The following is a 19,552-nucleotide window of genomic DNA, read 5'->3' as shown; positions in this document are numbered from 1 at the left end:
TTCAAAAAGTAAGTGAATATTTAATCGCTATTTGTGAATTTATCAAACCTGTGCCGGTGGAAAATTAAAGGCCTGACCTCAATCCTATAGAAAATGTGTGGGCAGAACTGAAAAAGTGTGTGCGAGCAAGGCCTACAAACCTGACTCAGTTACACCAGCTCTGTCAGGAGGAATGGGCCAAAATTCACCCAACTTATTGTGGGAAGCTTTTGGAAGGCTACCTGAAATGTTTGACCCAAGTTAAACAATTTAAAGGCAATGCTACCAAATACTAATTGAGTGTACAGTCGTGGCCAAAAGTTTTGAGAATGACACAAATATTAATTTCCAAAGTTTGCTGCTTCAGTGTCTTTAGATATTTTTGTCAGATGTTACTATGGAACACTGAAGTATAATTACAAGCATTTCATAAGTGTCAAAGGCTTTTATTGACAATTACATGAAGTTGATGCAAAGAGTCAATATTTGCAGTGTTGACCCTTCTTTTTCAAGACCTCTGCAGTCCACCCTGACATGCTGTCAATTAACTTCTGGGCCACATCCTGACTGATTGTCACGCCCTGACCTTAGAGAGCTGTTTTATTTCTCTATTTGGTTAGGTCAGGGTGTGATGTGGGGTGGGCATTCTATGTTGTCTGTTTCTTTGTTTTTGGCCGTGTATGGTTCCTAATCAGAGGCAGCTATCTATCGTTGTCTCTGATTGGGAATCATACTTAGGCAGCCTTTTCCCACCTGTGATTGTGGGATCTTTTTTTTGTGTACCTGCCTGTGAGCAGCCCAGAACGTCATATTTTGTTTTTATTCTGTTTAGTTTTTTTGGTGAGTTTCATCTTCATTAAAAGATGTGGAATTCCATGCACGCTGCGCCTTGGTTTATTTATGATCTGGAGTTTGAAGATAGTGAACGTGACACTGATGGTAGCCCATTCTTGCATAATCAATGCTTGGAGTTTGTCAGAATTTTTGTTTTTTTGTTTGTCCACCCACCTCTTGAGGATTGACCACAAATTCTCAATGGGATTAAGTTCTGGGGAGTTTCCTGGCCATGGACCCAAAATATCAATGTTTTGTTCCCCGAGCCACTTAGTTATCACTTTTGCCTTATGGCAAGGTGCTCCATCATGCTGGAAAAGGCATTGTTCGTCACCAAACTGTTCCTGGATGGTTGGGAGAAGTTGCTCTCAGAAGATGTGTTGGTACCATTCTTTATTCATGACAATGTTCTTAGGCAAAATTGTGAGTGAGCCCACTCCCTTGGCCTCAGGATGCTTTACTGTTGGCATGACACAGGACTGATGGTAGTGCTCACCTTGTCTTCTCCACAAGGTTTTTTCCGGATGCCCCAAACAATCGGAAAAGGGGATTCATCAGAGAAAATGACTTTACCCCCAGTCCTCAGCAGTCCAATCCCTGTACCTTTTGCAGAATATCAGTCTGTCCCTGATGTTTTTCCTGGAGAGAAGTGGCTTTTTTGCTGCCCTTCTTGACACCAGGCCATCCTCCAAAAGTCTTCACCTCACTGTGCGTGCAGATGCACTCACACCTGCCTGCTGCCATTCCGGAGCAAACTCTGTACTGGTGGTGCCCCAATCCCGCAGCTGAATCACATTTAGGAGACGGTCCTGGTGCTTGCTGTACTTTCTTGGGCACCCTGAAGCCTTCTTCCCAACAATTGAACCGCTCTCCTTGAAGTTTTTGATGATCCGATAAATGGTTGATTTATGTGCAATCTTACTGGCAGCAATATCCTTGCCTGTGAAGCCCTTTTTGTGCAAAGCAATGATGACGGCACGTGTTTCCTTGCAGGTAACCATGGTTGACAGAGGAAGAACAATGATTCCAAGCACCACCCTCCTTTTGAAGCTTCCAGTCTGTTATTCGAACTCAATCAGAATGACAGAGTGATCTCCAGCCTTGTCCTCGTCAACACTCACACCTGTGTTAATGAGAGAATCACTGACATGATGTCAGCTGGTTCTTTTGTGGCAGGGCTGAAATGCAGTGGAAATGATTTTTTGGGATTCAGTTAATTTGCATGGCAAAGAGGGACTTTGCAATTAATTGCAATTCATCTGATCACTCTTCATAACATTCTGGAGTATGGGCAAATTGCCATCATACAAATTAAGGCAGCAGACTTTGTGAAAATTAATATTTGTGTCACTCTCATAACTTTTGGCCACGACTGTATGTAAGCTTCTGACCCACTGGGAATGTGATGAAAGAAATTAAAGCTGAAATAATCATTCTCTACTGTTCTGACATTTCCCGTTCTTAAAATAAAGTGGTGATCCTAACTGACCTAAGACAGGGAAGTTTTACTAAGATTAAATGTCAGGAATTGTGAAAAACGGAGTTTAAATGTATTTGGCTAAGGTGTATGTAAACTTCCGACTTCAACTGTATGTCATACAATTAGGTATAATGATTATGGCAAAATTCTCTGACCACCTCCCTACAACAACACCTACTTTGTGCCCCCCTCAGATTGTTGGGGTGCATGACGCCCCTGACCTTGTGTATTCTACTATTTTAACTCTCAACACTAAGTTGAGACCCTGACTGAGTTCGACCAAAAAATATGAATCGCATGCCTACAAAAGTTGGAACTGGCGGATAGTTGTCCATCCCTGGCATAGATTCAATCAGATCAAGCGTTAACCGGCGATAGCCAACATCCGCACAGCTGATGTTTTGGCAGTGTCAGAGGTATAACTGCACTGTCAAATCGGTGAGCAGATGCTCTTGTGATCATTGTCACAAAGCCACACCCATCCCACTCGCATTAGAAGTTCAGAACGAGAAAGTATAGGCTAATGACGCTTAATTTGAAAATCATTGAACAAAATATTTACGATTTCTACCAGTCTAATTGGGGTGTAGATTACACTTCTCACATTCCAGTGTTCGCGCTTGTAAACAAGGCTGAATGGGATTTCTCTTAATGTGACTCCATACAGCCAATGGCAATGTCCGCTTTAGGTATAATGCCGGGAGCCGCTTGTGGATTTGACAGCTCTAACGCAGTTCCACTTCCGACACTTCCAAAACAACCACTATGTTAGTGTCGGCTAGCGTGAATCGGATAGAATCTAGCCCAATGGCTCTTTCCCTGTGCAGACTCGCCTCATATCCATCAGTTCAGACAGGAACTTGACAAGGGAAAGGGAAACTGATAAGCCTCTATTGCTTTGCGGCTTGATCCGTATCAGGCCTGGCTAACGTTAGCCTCTCTCTGGTCTCTCATATAGTCAGATCTTTAAGGCCTGAAAATGACTGCTTCCTAATCTGTTGTGCGGTCATGAAGGGTCATTCGTTTGTATGTTTAGTTTACTATTCATTGCATACATGCAAAGGTATTTTAGTGGAGAAAACAGTTCCTTGTGTCTATCGGATTGATTTGCGGCCTATAATACAGCCACGCATCCAGGCCACACTATCTGGGCCTCCATATTGATCATCACATGATGTCTCTTTGACTGAACAATAAACAACTCAAGTATTTACTGAACTCTTTGTACTATAGGATCTTTCTATTCAGGGAATGAACTTCCTCTTCTGTATATCCTCAGTCTACATAAAGTGAACCAGTAATGCAGGAAACAGCGAAAGAAACAGTCTCTCTCTTTCCCTCTCAGTCCTTTCCCTATAGTGCACTACTTTTGATCAGAGTATAGGATGCCGTTTGGGGCATACCCATGGGGTAACGTACAGTACTGTGAGGAAAGGGGTTAGTGCTCAGTACGATGGGTCAATGCAACTCAATGCAGCCCCCCCACTCATCAATACAACACTAACACTAAACTAACACCTGAACTCCAGCCAAGGGGGACAAAAGGGTCGAGTCACTGTAAAAGCTCCATATGTCTACATACTGTGTGCAAACCAGGGCAACTTTAAATCCAGAAATGAGAGCAAAGATGTCATTGGCGATTTGATTTCTTCTGTCTCGCTGCTCTTTGTTTCACCACTCCTATACCGTTTCATCGGCTCCCGCTGTGTTGCGATGAAAAAGTACACGTTGGTTTCTGCACATTTATTGAAGAAACAATGGATCCATCTCAGTACTTTTCTCCCAATGAAACACTGTCAATACTAGAGTAGAGTTCATCATCACATCAACATTGGTTGTGTAACAAGGCAAAAAAAACTCCCAAAGTTTTGAAAGAGTTATTTGAACAAGTTCAAAATAACAGAAACATTGGAAATTATGATATTTGGATACACTTTTGAGAGGATGGCTAAAATAACAAACCCCAGAATAACCTCTGGGTCTGACAGACAATAACATCAGAGAGCTTCTTAGAAAAGGACCAGCAGATGTCTAAATAATATCTAAGACACAGACACCCAGAGCTGAGTAGACAGTAACTACACATCTGGCTGTGCAGAGAGAGAACACACACAGTATCACACTGTATCTGGCCCAAGTAGTAGCAGCAGTCGGTAAACCCGAACCAGAGCTGCTTGAGCTTGGGTACCGCAGCCAAAGAACCGGTTTGAAACCTGTTCAGATTAACACAGCAAGTCAAGTCAGAGTGAGTTGGAGAGGGCGCTGCGTCAGAGAGTACGCCAGCTAGACAGGCCACCTTATCACGGGCGGAAGCCTAACACTTAAAGCCCATAAGCAGCTCATCTGTCAGCCTGCCAGGATGGATGACCGTGCTGTACCCATGCCTGACCGAAACACAGATGACTCACTGCAGCAGGTGAAATCATGGTACAGTGACACAATTACCATCTAGCTAAGCACCTCCAAAATATCAACTGACTTAAAATGGAAAGTATTTCATCAGGATCATTACGAGATGATTATAATATATTATAAGTGGGTCATACATGCTTAGGAGGTCTTACAATGCATTATACACTGAGTGTACAAAACATTAAGGACACCTGCTCTTTCCATGACTTAGACTGACCAGGTGAAAGCTATGATGCCTTATTGATGTCACTTGTTGAATCCACTTCAGTCAGTGTAGAAGAAGGGGAGGAGACAGGTTAAAGGAGGATTTTTAAGTCTTGAGACGTGGATTGTGTATGTGTGCCATTTAGAAGGTGAATGGGCGAGACAAAAGATTTAAGCGCCTTTGAACGGGGTGTAGTAGTAGGTGCCAGGCGCACCGGTTTGAGTCAAGAACTTCAAAGCTGCTGGGATTTTCACACTCAACAGTTTCCTGTGTGTATCAAGAATGGTCCACCACCCAATTGACATCCAGCCAATTTGACACAAATGTGGGAAGCATTGGAGTCAACATGGGCCAGCATCCCTGTGGAACGCTTTCGACAACTTGTAGAGTCCATGCTCCAACGAATTGAGGCTGTTCTGAAATCAAAAGGGAGGTGGTGCAAGTCAATATTAAGTTGTCCCTTATGTTGTTTTTACTCAGTGCATATTCCATTTTAATCTAACATTTACATTTTCTAACATTTGAATATTATAAAGACATCATAATGTATTAACTTGTTATGGATAGGGGGCAGTATTTTCACGGCCGGATAAAAAACGTACCCGATTTAATCTGATTATTACTCCTGCCCAGAAACTAGAATATGCATATAATTATTAGCTTTGGATAGAAAACACTCCAAAGTTTCTAAAACTGTTTGAATGGTGTCTGTGAGTATAACAGAACTCATTTGGCAGGCCAAAACCTGAGAAGATTCCAAACAGGAAGCGCCCTCTCTGACTATTTCTTGGCCTTGTTGATCATCTCTATCCAAAACAGGGGATCTCTGCTGTAACGTGACATTTTCTAACGCTCCCATAGGCTCTCAGAAGGCGCCAGAATGTTGAATGATGACTTTGCATGCCATGGCTGAAAAACAGTAGCGCATTTGGATAGTGGTCGATCTGAGAACAATGAGACTGGGGGCGCGCGCACGAGACGACTCCATGTTTTTATTTTTTCGTCTTTGAACGAAAACAGGGTTTCCCGGTCGGATATTATCGCTTTTTTACGAGAAAAAGCGCATAAAAATTGATTTTAAACAGCGTTTGACATGCTTCGAAGTACGGTAATGGAATATTTTGAATTTTTTTGTCACGAAACGCGCCGGGCGCGTCACCCTTCTTTACCCTTCGGATAGTGTCTTGAACGCACGAACAAAACGCCGCTATTTGGATATAACTATGGATTATTTGGAACCAAACCAACATTTGTTATTGAAGTAGAAGTCCTGGGAGTGCATTCTGACGAAGAACAGCAAAGGTAATCCAATTTTTCTTATAGTAAATCTGAGTTTGGCGCGAAATACAAATACCTCAAAAATGCTATAACTTCAATTTCTCAAACATATGACTATTTTACACCATTTTAAAGACAAGACTCTCATTAATCTAACCACATTGTCCGATTTCAAAAAGGCTTTACAGCGAAAACAAAACATTAGATTATGTCAAGAGAGTACCCTGCCAAAAATAATCACACAGCCATTTTCAAAGCAAGCATATATGTCACAAAAACCAAAACCACAGCTAAATGCAGCACTAACCTTTGATGATCTTCATCAGATGACACTCCTAGGACATTATGTTATACAATACATGCATGTTTTGTTCAATCAAGTTCATATTTATATCAAAAAACAGCTTTTTACATTAGCATGTGATGTTCAGAACTAGCATACCCACCAAAAACTTCCGGTTCATTTACTAAATTACTCATGATAAACGTTCACAAAATACATAACAATTATTTTAAGAATGATAGATACAGAACTCCTTTATGCAATCGCGGTGTCAGATTTTAAAATAGCTTTTCAGCGAAAGCACATTTTGCAATATTCTGAGTACATAGCTCGGCCATCACAGCTAGCTATTTTGACACCCACCAAGTTTGGGACTCACTAAACTCAGAATTACTATTAGAAAAATTGGATTACCTTTGCTGTTCTTCATCAGAATGCCCTCCCAGGACTTCTACTTCAACAACAAATGTTGTTTTGGTTCCAAATAATCCATAGTTATATTCAAATAGCTCCGTTTTGTTCGTGTGTTCAAGTCACTATCTGAAGGGTGACGCGCATTTCGTGACAAAAAATGTCAAAATATTCCATTACCGTACTTAGAAGCATGTCAACCGCTGTTTAAAATACATTTTTATGATATTTTTCTTGTAAAATAGCGATAATATTCCAACCGGGCAACGTTGTATTCATTCAAAGGCTGAAAGAAAAAAATTGAGAATTCTCGTGACCGCGCATCTCCAGTGTCACTGTCCCCAGGCTGACCACTCACAAACTCTCCTGCTGTTCTTCGCCCAGAGACAGCAGACACCCCATTCCACTTTCTGGCGGCTTTAGAGAGCCAATGGGAGCCTTAGAAAGTGTCACGTTACAGCACAGATGCTGTATTTTCGATAGAGATGCAACAGAAGGACAACAAATTGTCAGACAGGGCACTTTCCTGTATGGAATCTTCTCAGGTTTTGGCCTGCCATATGAGTTCTGTTATACTCACAGACACCATTCAAACAGTTTTAGAAACTTTAGAGTGTTTTCTATCCAAATCTACTAATTATATGCATATTCTCATTTCTGGGCAAGAGTAGTAACCAGTTTAAATCGGGTACGTTTTTTATCCGGCCGTGCAAATACTGCCCCCTAGCCCCAACAGGTAAAAGCGTAACCTCGTATTTCATTTCAAGCTCTGGCTCGTTTTCTATGTAGAGCCATATCGTATCGTATTTTTGTCCTACATGTGCTTAGGGAGGCTGTTCTGTCACACTCTGGTGAGCAGATCCAATTCAGTGTCTATCGTAACAATGCCTAAAGCACCTTGTGACTGAGTCAGTCTCAGATCAATCCTTGCAAATTCCTATCAGCTTTTTCTTCAAATACCAAGAATAAAATGGAAACAGGTGTGACTGTGGATCAAGAAAGTTAATGCTGGCACGATTCATCTTGCAAATGACTCTTAAATGGGGTAAATAAAAACAACAACACAAACTATAACAGGTAGCAGGAGCATGGATGGAAACGCTAAGCTGCTTATTGCTCACAGTGAGGAGTCAGGTGGTTTCCTGAGTCAGGCAGGCAGGGGGTTATGTCACAACACTGGTCTGGCTGGGTATAAACTTCACCACTTATTGCCAATCAGTCGAGGGAGTGAGCAGTCCAAAGACCTCTCTGCATACACACACTATGGAAGAGCAGTCTGGGTAGAAAGCAACACAGATCGAGCTGCTGTGTACTACATGTATTGTTGTTGTGTAAACACACAGAGGTTGTTGTCAACTAGCGAAATGACCCAGAACACTCCAGCAGGCTAAATCAGACCTGCTTATCTTGTTTTATTTGTCAAAGTCCAAGCTCTTTCACCAGACAGGGGCCACACTGTCTCCAAGTAGTAGCATCTCTCCTCCCACCCACCGGCTCCTCACAAACCCACAACCAGTAGTGTTCATGTGTAATTTGACTACAGAGTCTAATTGCCTGCATTTGTTTGTGTGTGTGTGTGTTTGCAGCAGAGAAAAAGATGGCTGAAGAAAGAGTGATAGAGAGAGAGAGAGAAAGACAGTGACACACACAGAGATAGAGAGAGAGAGGCCTAAGGCAGTGTGATGCTGCAGTCTGCAGTGTATTTGTGACAGCTGCTTTGTCTTGTTGTTGACGCACCAGAGCTTTGTTCCATGCCCACACATTCTACCAACGTCTCTTACAGTACATCCTAGAGCCTGCCACACTATCGAACATGGGCTGGAAAATGGACTGGAAAACAAAGAAATGTCTATTGACTCTTTGATAACATCAGTCACAGTTTTTGCATCCCAAATGGAACCCTATGTAGTGCACGACTTTGACCAGGACCCATAGGGCTTTGCTCAAAAGTAGTGCACTATATAGGGCCCCTTGGGACGGAGCCAGTCTGCTTGTGCTCTGCTGAGTGTGTGCTTACTCACTTTACCTGATTGTGTGTGTTCAAGTTTTTATAGCAGTGCACTGGACTGGGAAATCCCAACCCAAACTTTATATGTCAAGAGCTCCATCTACTGACCGAATTATGCGTTTCCCCTACACATTTTATATATATATATTTTTTTTTAGATTTGAGTCATTTAGCAGACACTCTTATCCAGAGTTAAGTGTCTTGCTCAAGGGCACACACACACACACACACACACACACACACACACACACACACACACACACGCGCACAACTCCAGCTCATGCCATCTATAGTCTAATATGCTGTCAGTGCACTTTTGGAGAATGTGGCACTATCTGTGTATTAGCGTATCTTGCTTTGCTACCGTTTTTAAAATTAAAAACATCCTCTACTGGTGATAGACTAGGGGACAAACAAACCCTTTGTATGGAATTGTAGTTCAAATAAACAAACAAGTAATCAAACGAGTACTTGGCTGGATTTAATGAGTCCACCCGGCCGGAACAGATTGTGCTCCTGCCATTTCAGGTCACCAGGACACGCTACAATGAACTCTGAACCCCAGGCACTCCTTCCCTCCCAGTGTCCTGTATGACATCTTTATCCTCCACCTCCATTCTACAGTACCTCTACCTATCTTCTCTGCCTTTTTTCTTTAATGTATTCATATATATAGGCTATATAGTACATATTCATATACCTCTGAGTCTGTTCTTTTCATTCATGCAGGTTTTTGCCATATGTTCCTGATTAGTTAATATATCCCATCAGCCAGTGCAAGACAGCAGCTCCAGATGATAACATTGTCCACATTCTTCAGCATGCAGTCCTTATCTTCATCATTTCCCCAGAAAAGAGCAGCGACTGCGTCCCAAATGGCACCCTATTCCCTATATAGCCCACTACTCTAGTCAAAAGTAGTGGGAATATAGTGCCATTTGGGAAACAACCTTGGTGTTTTTGTGTAATTGCTGCAGGGCTAAAGGTCAAAGCATCCTTCATCTACAGAGCATTTATAAAAGGATGTACAGTTATTGTACGTTCAGTTACTGTATGTTACAGATGATTTCCGATGTAAATCTCTAGTGATTTTTTGCCCAATTTTGATTAACTATTAATAATTTACATACTAACAGATTAAAGGGCAATGTCTAATGGAAGTTGAAATCCATGGGATGTATATCACTACCACTGATAGTAAATAAAGGTCAAATAACAAATAAAAACAAAAATAAACTGATTGTGCTACATTCCCTCACAAGTACTGTTTTCTCCATTTGCAATTTATTTTTATTTGCACCATTCCTCCATCTTGTGGTCAAACTGCACACTGCATCTTTAGTTGCAATGTACAGGAATTGGAATAGTAGGTATGTGCAGTACAGAAGTAGCATACATATTAACATCATTTGATCATATATTATTATGAAATAAGAATGGAAGTTTTAACATTGGAAAAACAACACAAAAGCCTGATGCCAGACAATAATATCCCATCACTTGTTCTGAGCACATACTTCAGGCTTTGGGCAAGACAATAAACAAAGTTCCCAGAAGAGCTGGGAATGGGAATGACATTTCCTCTATTTCTGACTGTCTGTTTCTGACACGCTGCACATACTTTACACTTCAGTCAAGATGTTGTTGTGCTGTTTTAAATGGTCATTGTTATAAGGTCATTGTGGTTAGAACTTGACAATGACATAGCAAGCATACTGGAAGCAAGGTATCCAAGAAAGAGCATGAAAACATCCACGTGTGACTCACCCTTTCAATACACAGGAAGGGATATAGGAACATCCATGCTTTCTTCTATGTTTTCTTCAACCTATCAAAAGGGGGGGAAAAATCACAATTACTAATTGAACATGTATTGTCCACTACATCCATTATTTGATCAGAACAGGTGACTTGAACTTCAGATCATGTTTAGCACAACTGGCTTAATAGACAATGACAATATGTTGACATTTGGGGAAAAAATGAAATACACATGAAATAGTGAAAGGTCACAGAGTAGACAGAGAGAAAAGGGTACTAGAGCATCAGGTCTCGGACCAACAGTCTCAGAGACAGCTTCTGTCTCCAAGCAGACCGTTGAATAGCTAACCAATGGCTGCTCTCCCCCCATCCAATGTCTATCTGCCCTGATCAAATCTGCACGGACTCGATGCACACTCTCAGGTCTCTATCCACGCACACACACACACAAACACTTACACTGACACACACACACTCGCACATGCTGACGCCACACACACACACACACCTACACACACACTATCACACATGCACATGCACTTTCATCATATATGATGCTGCTATAGGGCTAAGGCATGGACTGGGGCAGAGAGAATGTTTAGGTCATTGTACTGCTTCCTGTACCCTAGGGCACGGTGCATTCAAGGCCCCAGCTAAAGGCCAGCTGTTCACAATGATTACTGAACACACACAACTGCGGGCAAGTGCCCTCTTTAAAAAGGGAAGTTACCTTTATAGAAGAGCTGAGCAACAGAGGGCCTAGGGAGTGTGTCTCTCTGGTTGAAAGTAGTGCACTATATTAGGGGAAAGGATACCATTTCGGAAGTGGACAATGTTCACCGGTGGTTTTAAAGTGTTGGCCCACTGCCTGAGGCTAGCTATAGTAATGCTATAGAGGACAGATATTGAAGTCGTATTTATTGTTGGTAATTTAATGACAGTATTTGGACTCTTCTTTATTTATCTTTATCTCCCTGTTGTCCTCTCTGAGTACTTCTCTCTCTGAAACAACACTGCCTCTTTGCTGAGCAGGCGGGATTGTGGGGTTTTCCAAGACATGAAATGATTATCAAGACGACCAGAAATATAGTCATTGAATTTGACATGGCTATTTTCCCTTAATTGCTGTTTTGCTGCCAGAGGCTGTGTCTGCCTAGTGGTGGAGACCAATCACTGTGGGAGAGCTGAGCTTGTGTATGCATCCCAAATGGTACCCTGCTCCCTACATAATGTACTACCTGGTCAAAACTAGTGCACTATATAGGGAATAGAGTGCCATTTGTGACGCGGCCTGGGTCTCCAGCAGTCTCCAGCAAAGCCATCTGTACGGAGATGAGGCATAGTGACTGTCAGATCTCAGATGTGAACACAGATATTCACTCAGAGGAAATGGATATAATTATGCTGTCTACATAGTGGAGGCTTGATCCACATTTTCAAGATTCAGGGGAATTGTTAACCGGTGAAAAGTGTTTTCCTCTGCGCGAGTGAGTGCTCAGCTGAAACAATGGCTGTTGTGAGAAACACCCATTTTCAGAGACATCTTGATTATCCTTGTCTTCTCTGTGGAGGTAGAAACAGGATTAAAGTGCCATAAACTCCCGGAGTGGTCTACAATGTGTTTTTTACATCTGTAATATGTATTGACAGTTGTTGTAACATTGTCGCGTGACATTACTCATTGTTCTAACTTAGGATAGAATAGAACTAACAGGAGATGGGGTAATGTTCACACATTATTCATTCTTTCTCAGTAGTAGAAGTACAGTTAGTTTAGATGTCATGCAGTGAGGGAGGATCATTTCAAGTCAAGACATCCACCCTGTATCTCAGTAACATTAAAACAAATCTCAGATTTGTCCTCTAGTCTGACCTCATTTCACATTTGACTCAGAAAAGATTGCCTGCATGCCCCTCCCCCTGCAGTGCTTCTGTCTAAGTCCATTATGCTGAGCCGGTCATGTAGCCATCAGCCACAGGAAGCAAAAACTCACAAACGCCTACAGGCTCAGGTCATCCTGCAAGGGCACTATGCACTCAACCGCTTATGCTTGTTCTCATGCTACTACCCTCAATCACACCAGGCTTTTAGCTTCGCTAACACACGCAATGGGAAAAAACAACGACACACACCCACTCAGCCGAGCCGACAGTATTGTCAGGGAATGTGCACTGTATGCAACCAGATAAAACACATCTAAAGGCCGGTCATATTGTGTCATATAGAGGCCATGAGAAGACTGCTGCATGACACTCGTCAATAGCATACGTGTGCATTCCCACTGGGCAAAAACTGGTTGAATCAACGTTGTTTCAATGTCATTTCAACCAGAAATGCAATGTGCTGTTGTCTAATCAATGTGAAAAACTGATTGGATTTGCAAAAAGTCATCAACGTAAGGGAATTTTGTATTTTTCACCCAATGTTTTACCTAAATCCAATGACAGGGTGACAGCGTCATTTTGGTTGATTTAACATTGAATTTATATTAGTTGACAACTCAGCCAAATGTAAATCAAAACTAGACATTGAACTGACGTCTGTGCCCAGTGGGTTCAGATTGCTATCATACATGTTTTCAACATAAGACATATTTTTCCTCATATAAGAGGCTGTAACGTGCTGTTTAGAGGGTTGTCTTTATTCTCTAGAAGCAACCACCATCTCAATCATTTCAAGTGAGACGGTAATTTATAGGCCAGGCATTACTAATCAATGATCATGAATTCCAATTCTCACTTTTACATCCCAATATGCACAAACTGGTTGAATCAACGTTGTTTCAACGTAATTTGTCAATTTATTGTGAAATCGATTTGGAAACCACAGCATTATGATATCATGGTAAACAATTTTCAACATAGACAAACCTTGTATAAAATATGTTGAATTTGTACCATTGAAATAATGTCAGATCAAAAAAAAAACAGTAGGCAGGGAGGGCAGCGCCTCCTACTGGAGAGTTGTACTATCTACACCTATCCATTTGGTCTCCCGTCCAGGGTTTACACCAAGCCCAGCCATGCTTAATTTGTCCCTGACTACAACCAATGTGCTATCATGAGAATGATTATTGGAAAGATCTCGGCAACACATCATTTTAAGGGGTCTTTATTACAGTGTAATTACTTATGGAATTACACTGTAACAGGTATTGTAGTTCATTGTAACAGGTTATAGTTACACTGTAACAACAAATGTGTGTTACCATGCTTGTTACAAGTGGGCAAGTTTCCACTAAAATCACCAATTTAGTTTTTTGTTTCTTCTCAGAGCTGCATCTGATTCAGTGACAACTGTCACAAGGTTGTAACCTCTCGTGGACAGATAATCTGGGTGTCCAACATTAGAAAGGTTGGAGGCTCAATAGGTTCTAATTACCTACCTGTGAATGTGCACTCTTCAAAATCTCTACTCAATGTTGTTGCTACAGTAGCAGAAATCTGGGTTAATTTCGTTGAGTTTACTTAATATTATAATTTAAAAATGTACTTATACTGAATGTGTATGTTTCCCATTATGACAACCTGAACCTCCTTGCCATCCAAGCGGGAGGATAAACCAACTAGTACACCACAGAGTACATGTACTATCTGCATAAGTACTAGGTGTTACACAGGATTTTGCAAGTTAAAATTAAATGTATCTTGAGGGGTACTTACTTTTAATAAATGTGTACTTATATAATATGTTACTCATCCTTACATCCTGGCCCTCATTTTAAGGCTTCTGGAAGCACCATCTAAGTGAGAAGATAGTCTTCCCTGTGGCTCAGTTGGTAGAGCATGGTATGTGCAACACCAGGGTTGTGGGTTTGATTCCCACGGGGGGCCAGTACAAAAAAAAAAAATGCATGAAATGTATGCATTCACTACTGTAAGTTGCTCTGGATAAGAGCGTCTGCTAAATGACTAAAATGTAAATGGAAGATAAACACACTAGTACACCTCAGAGTACATGTAATATCTGCCTAAGCACAATGTAGATACCAGCTAGTTAAAATGAACTGTATCTTGAGGGGTGCTTGTAATTATTGTTACAAGTAAGTACATTACCTACATACTGTATATACAGTGCCTTGCAAAGTATTCAGTCCCTTTATAGTTCTTCACATTTTACTGTGTTACAAAGTGGGATTAAAACTAATTGAAGTGCCATTTTTTTGTCAATAATCTACACAAAATACTCTGATGTCAAAGTGGCAGATTTTTGTTTTGTTGTTGTTGATTAATACAACTTTTATAACGAAAATATAGTTGTTGCAGCTCCCTGAGTCAATACCTGTTAGAAACACCTTTGGTGTTGACTACAGCTGTGAGTCTTCTTGGGTAAGTCCCTAAGAGCTTTGCAAACCTTGTGCAATATTTGCCAATTATTCTTTACAAAACTCTTCAAGTTCTGCCAAGATGTTGGGGAGCATGGCTAGACAGGAATATTCACTGTCCTCTTGGTAACCAACTCCAGTGTAGATTTGGCCTTGTGTTGTAGAGTATTATCCTGCTAAAAGGTGAATTCCTCTCCCAGTTTCTGGTGTAAAGCAGATTTTCCTCTAGGACTTTGCCTGTGCTTAGCTCCATCCAATTTATTGTTGTCCTGAAAAACTCCCCAGCATTTCGCTGATGTCAAATAAGGAGGAAGTTACTCAGTGATGTGTTGGATTTGCCCCAAACATAAGGCTTCGCATTTAGGCCAAAAAGTTTATTCCATTGCTGTTTCTTTTTGCTGTCTGATTTGTTATTGTTACCCATCTACTAATCACTGCACTTCTTTATGAGGCTTGCCTAAACAAAGGGTCTACATACTTGTGCAATGACCAATTTTTGGTTCTATATATTTTGTTTTATGTATCAACAAATATAGATATCTTTCACTTTGACATTAAAGAGTATTTTGTGTAGTTTGTAGAAGAAAAAAACATCACTTTGTAACACAATAAAATGTGAAGAAATCCAGGGGGTCTGAATACTTTTGCAAGGCACCGTAGTTACCTATGTGTAATTACCATATGCTTCCTTACTATTCATTACAGAGTGAAAACAAAACAAAAGCTGAGCTTCTAATTTAGTCAATGTTATTGCAACATGTGTCACGGCCGTCGTATGAATTGGACCAAGGTGCAGCGGGTACGTGAATGCTCATGTTTATTTTACAAAACAAAACATGAAAACGATGAACTGACGACAAACAGTCTTGTAGGCTCACACAGCAGTACAAAGAACAATCTCCCACAATCCCCAAAACAAACAAACTCCTAATTATAGGACCTTCAATCAGAGGCAACGATAACCAGCTGCCTCCAATTTGAAGGCCCCAATCCCAAATACTAAACATAGAAATAAACACCCTAGAAACAGACATAGAACTAAACCAAAAACATAAATAAAACACCCCTCTACATAAACACACACTCAAAACCATATAAAACAAATACCCCCTGCCACATCCTGACCAAACTATAATAACAAATAACCCCTTTACTGGTCAGGATGTGACAGTACCCCCCCCCAAAGGTGCAGACCCCGGATGCACCTGACAACAAAATTACCCACAAAAAAAACTAAACTAAAGGGAGGGAAGGGAGGGTGGCTGCCGTCACCGACGGCTCCCGTGCTACACCCCCTTTCCCCAAACCTCCTACAGTGGAGGTGGCTCAGGCTCAGGCTCAGGCCTTAGTCCCCTACCTGACCAGTCCACCCCCACTGAATACCTCTGTCTGAAGCCTGTCACTGTGGACCCTGGACTGTACTCTGGGAGCTCCGGACTGTAGGGCGACTCTAGGAGCTCCGGACTGTAGGACGAATCTGGGAGCTCCGGACTGTAGGACGACTCTCTTGGTTCCGGACAGTGGGTCGTCTCTCTTGGTTCCGGACACTCTGGACGAGGCACTGTTGCCGGAAGTTCTGGACGAGGCACTGTTACTGGAATTTCTGGACGAGGCACTGTTACTGGACACTCTGGACGAGGTACTGTCGTCGGAAGCTCGGGACTGGGCTGACACACTGGAAGCCTGATGCGTGGGGCTGGTCGTGGAGGTACCAGACTGGGGACACGCACCTCAGGGCTAGTGCGGGGAGCAGGAACAGGACGTACTGGACTGGGCTGATGCACTGGAAGCCTAGTGCGTGGGGCTGGTACTGGAGGTATCAGACTAGGGACACGCACCCCAAGGCTAGTGCGAGGAGCGGGAACAGGACGTACTGGACTGGGCTGACGCACTGGAAGCCTAGTGCGTGGTGCTGGTAGTGGAGGTACCAGACTGGGGACACGCACCTCAGGGCTAGTGCGGGGAGCAGGAACAGGACGTACTGGACTGGGCTGATGCACTGGAAGCCTAGTGCGTGGGGCTGGCTTAGGAGACGCCAGACTAAGGACACGCACCTCAAGGCTAGTGCGAGGAGCGGGAACAGGATACACTGGACTGTGAAGACGCACTGGCGGTCTTGAGCGCAGCACTGGCTCCACCCTTACAGGCTGGATGCCCGCTTCCCCCTGGCAAATGCGGGGCGCTGGTACCGCGCACACCGGCCTGTAAATACTTGGCCTTGACGCAGTGCGCATTACTCCGAAGCACGGGACCTGTCCAGTAATAGGTTGCCTCCAAAAAGCACAGGGATTTGGCTTGGGGCTTAATCCTCGCCAAACTACCCGTGTGCCCCCCAAAAAATGTTTTATTGGGGCTGCCTCTCAGGTTTAAACGCCAACCGTGTACCCCTGTAACATTCCCGGTCCTCTTTAACCTTCCTCCATGGGCCTTCTCCGGCTATAATCTCCTCCCAGGTCCACGACTTCCGATAGTCCACCTGCTGCTCCTTCCTCTGCTGCTTAGTCCGTGGTTGGTGGGAGATTCTGTCACGGCCGTCGTATGAATTGGACCAAGGCGCAGCGGGTACGTGAATGCTCATGTTTATTTTACAAAACAAAAACACGAAACCGATGACCTGACGACAAAGTCTTGTAGGCTCACACAGCAGTACAAAGAACAATCTCCCACAATCCCCAAAACAAACAAACTCCTAATTATAGGACCTTCAATCAGAGGCAACAATAACCAGCTGCCTCCAATTGAAGGCCCCAATCCCAAATACTAAACATAGAAATAAACACCCTAGAAACAGACATAGAACTGTACAACATAGAACTAAACCAAAAACCCCGGAAACATAAATCAAACGCCCCTCTACATAAACACACACTCAAAACCATATAAAACAAATACCCCCTGCCACGTCCTGACCAAACTATAATAACAAATAACCCCTTTACTGGTCAGGACGTGACAACATGTAAAAACATTCCTTACAAAATAATAAGGATTTTTATTGTTGGATTAAAAATGTGATTAATTAGAATAAACAAAGATAAAGGCCCACTCAATAACATAAAATAAATATTTACTCAAATCTGCAGCCCTATGGTGAGTAGCCTAGGTAGCTAGCTAATTCAGAGAAAATGGGATTGTCTTTATACAACAATACATAGTAACAATGGAAATTGACAACATCTGTGTCCTTTATCTTTTTTCTTTCTTGTAAGCATTTTCCTATCCTGGAGTCTGAAACCTTGTGGGAATCTGTAAAGGAGAAGAATGTTTGACAATTTAGGAAAGGACACTCTAAAATTAACTTACTGGCTAGATAAAATGAGATATATTATAGGGAACTTCCTCCAATGTCACGGATCCCCCCCGTACTGCTGCTCACTCTGTTCACCAGTTCCGGAGGTCTACGTCACCGGCTTTCTAGTCTTCATTGAACGGGATTCATCATAATCAACCCCGGACTCTCTTGTCTGATTACACACACACCTGGTTCCCATTTCCCCTGATTAGTATGTTATATATGTGCCCTCTGTCTTTGTCGGTTATTGTTCCCATGTCTGTTGGTTGTGTGAGTACCTATGCGTTGGTGCAGCTGTTATGCTGCGTGCTTTATATATTGTGTATTATGGGTATCGTCCTGTGTCGTTCAATGAGGTTTACCCTCGCTCTTTTGTTTGGGGTACAGCCCAGTGTTTTTGTATACGTGTTTGTTTTGGGTGTATTAAAAAACCCTATTGTAGCTACCTAGTTGTTATCCAGCTAAAATTATACTAATAATAGTGCTTGCCAACGTTAACATGCTAGCTAGTGTTTACATTGAAAATTAACTACTCATTGGTGTGTTGACACAAGTAGCTAGCTAGCTAACGTTAACATGCTGGTTGTGTCTCACGTAATACTATTGGGTACAGATACCCTGAGAACAAGATTCAAGGATGAGATCATCGATCCCAGCTAGCTAAAAATTTGCCAGCTTTAGGTAGCTAGCTAGCTAACGTTAGCTGTCAAGGCAGGGAAAGTATTTTCAATATCAAATTTGATTTGTCACATGTGCAGAATACAACAGGTTTAGACTTCCGTGAAATGCTTAATTATGAACCCTTTCCCAACAATGCAGAGTTAAAAAGTATGGAAAACTGCTAAATATAAAAATGGAAATAGTAACACAATAAAATAACAATAACGAGACTATATACAATACAAGGAGTACCGGTTCTGAGTTAATGTGCAGGGGTACGAGGTAATTGAGGTAATATGTACATGTAGAGTGTGAAAGTGTGCTTGAAACATGTAGGTATTACAGACTGGGTCAGGGAGAGGTTGAACATGTTAGTGAAGACACTTGCCAGCATGTCAGCGCATGCTCTTAGTATGCATCCTGGTAATCTGTCTGACCCTGCGGCCTTGTGAATGTTAAAGTGTTTAAAGGTCTTACTCACATCGGCCAAGGAGAGCTTGATCACACAGTCGTCCCGAAAAAGCTGGTGCTCTCATGCATGGTTTAGTGTTTCTAGCCTTGAAGTGAGCAGAGAAGTCTGTAGCTCCACTGTGCTACATCAGCACAATGGACAGGGTGCGCTGC

This window comes from Salmo salar, chromosome 24 (genome assembly GCF_965601325.2).
Source record: "Salmo salar chromosome 24, fSalSal1, whole genome shotgun sequence".
Classification (NCBI taxonomy): Eukaryota; Metazoa; Chordata; class Actinopteri; order Salmoniformes; family Salmonidae; genus Salmo; species Salmo salar.
Note: the sequence above shows the minus strand (reverse complement) of the source record.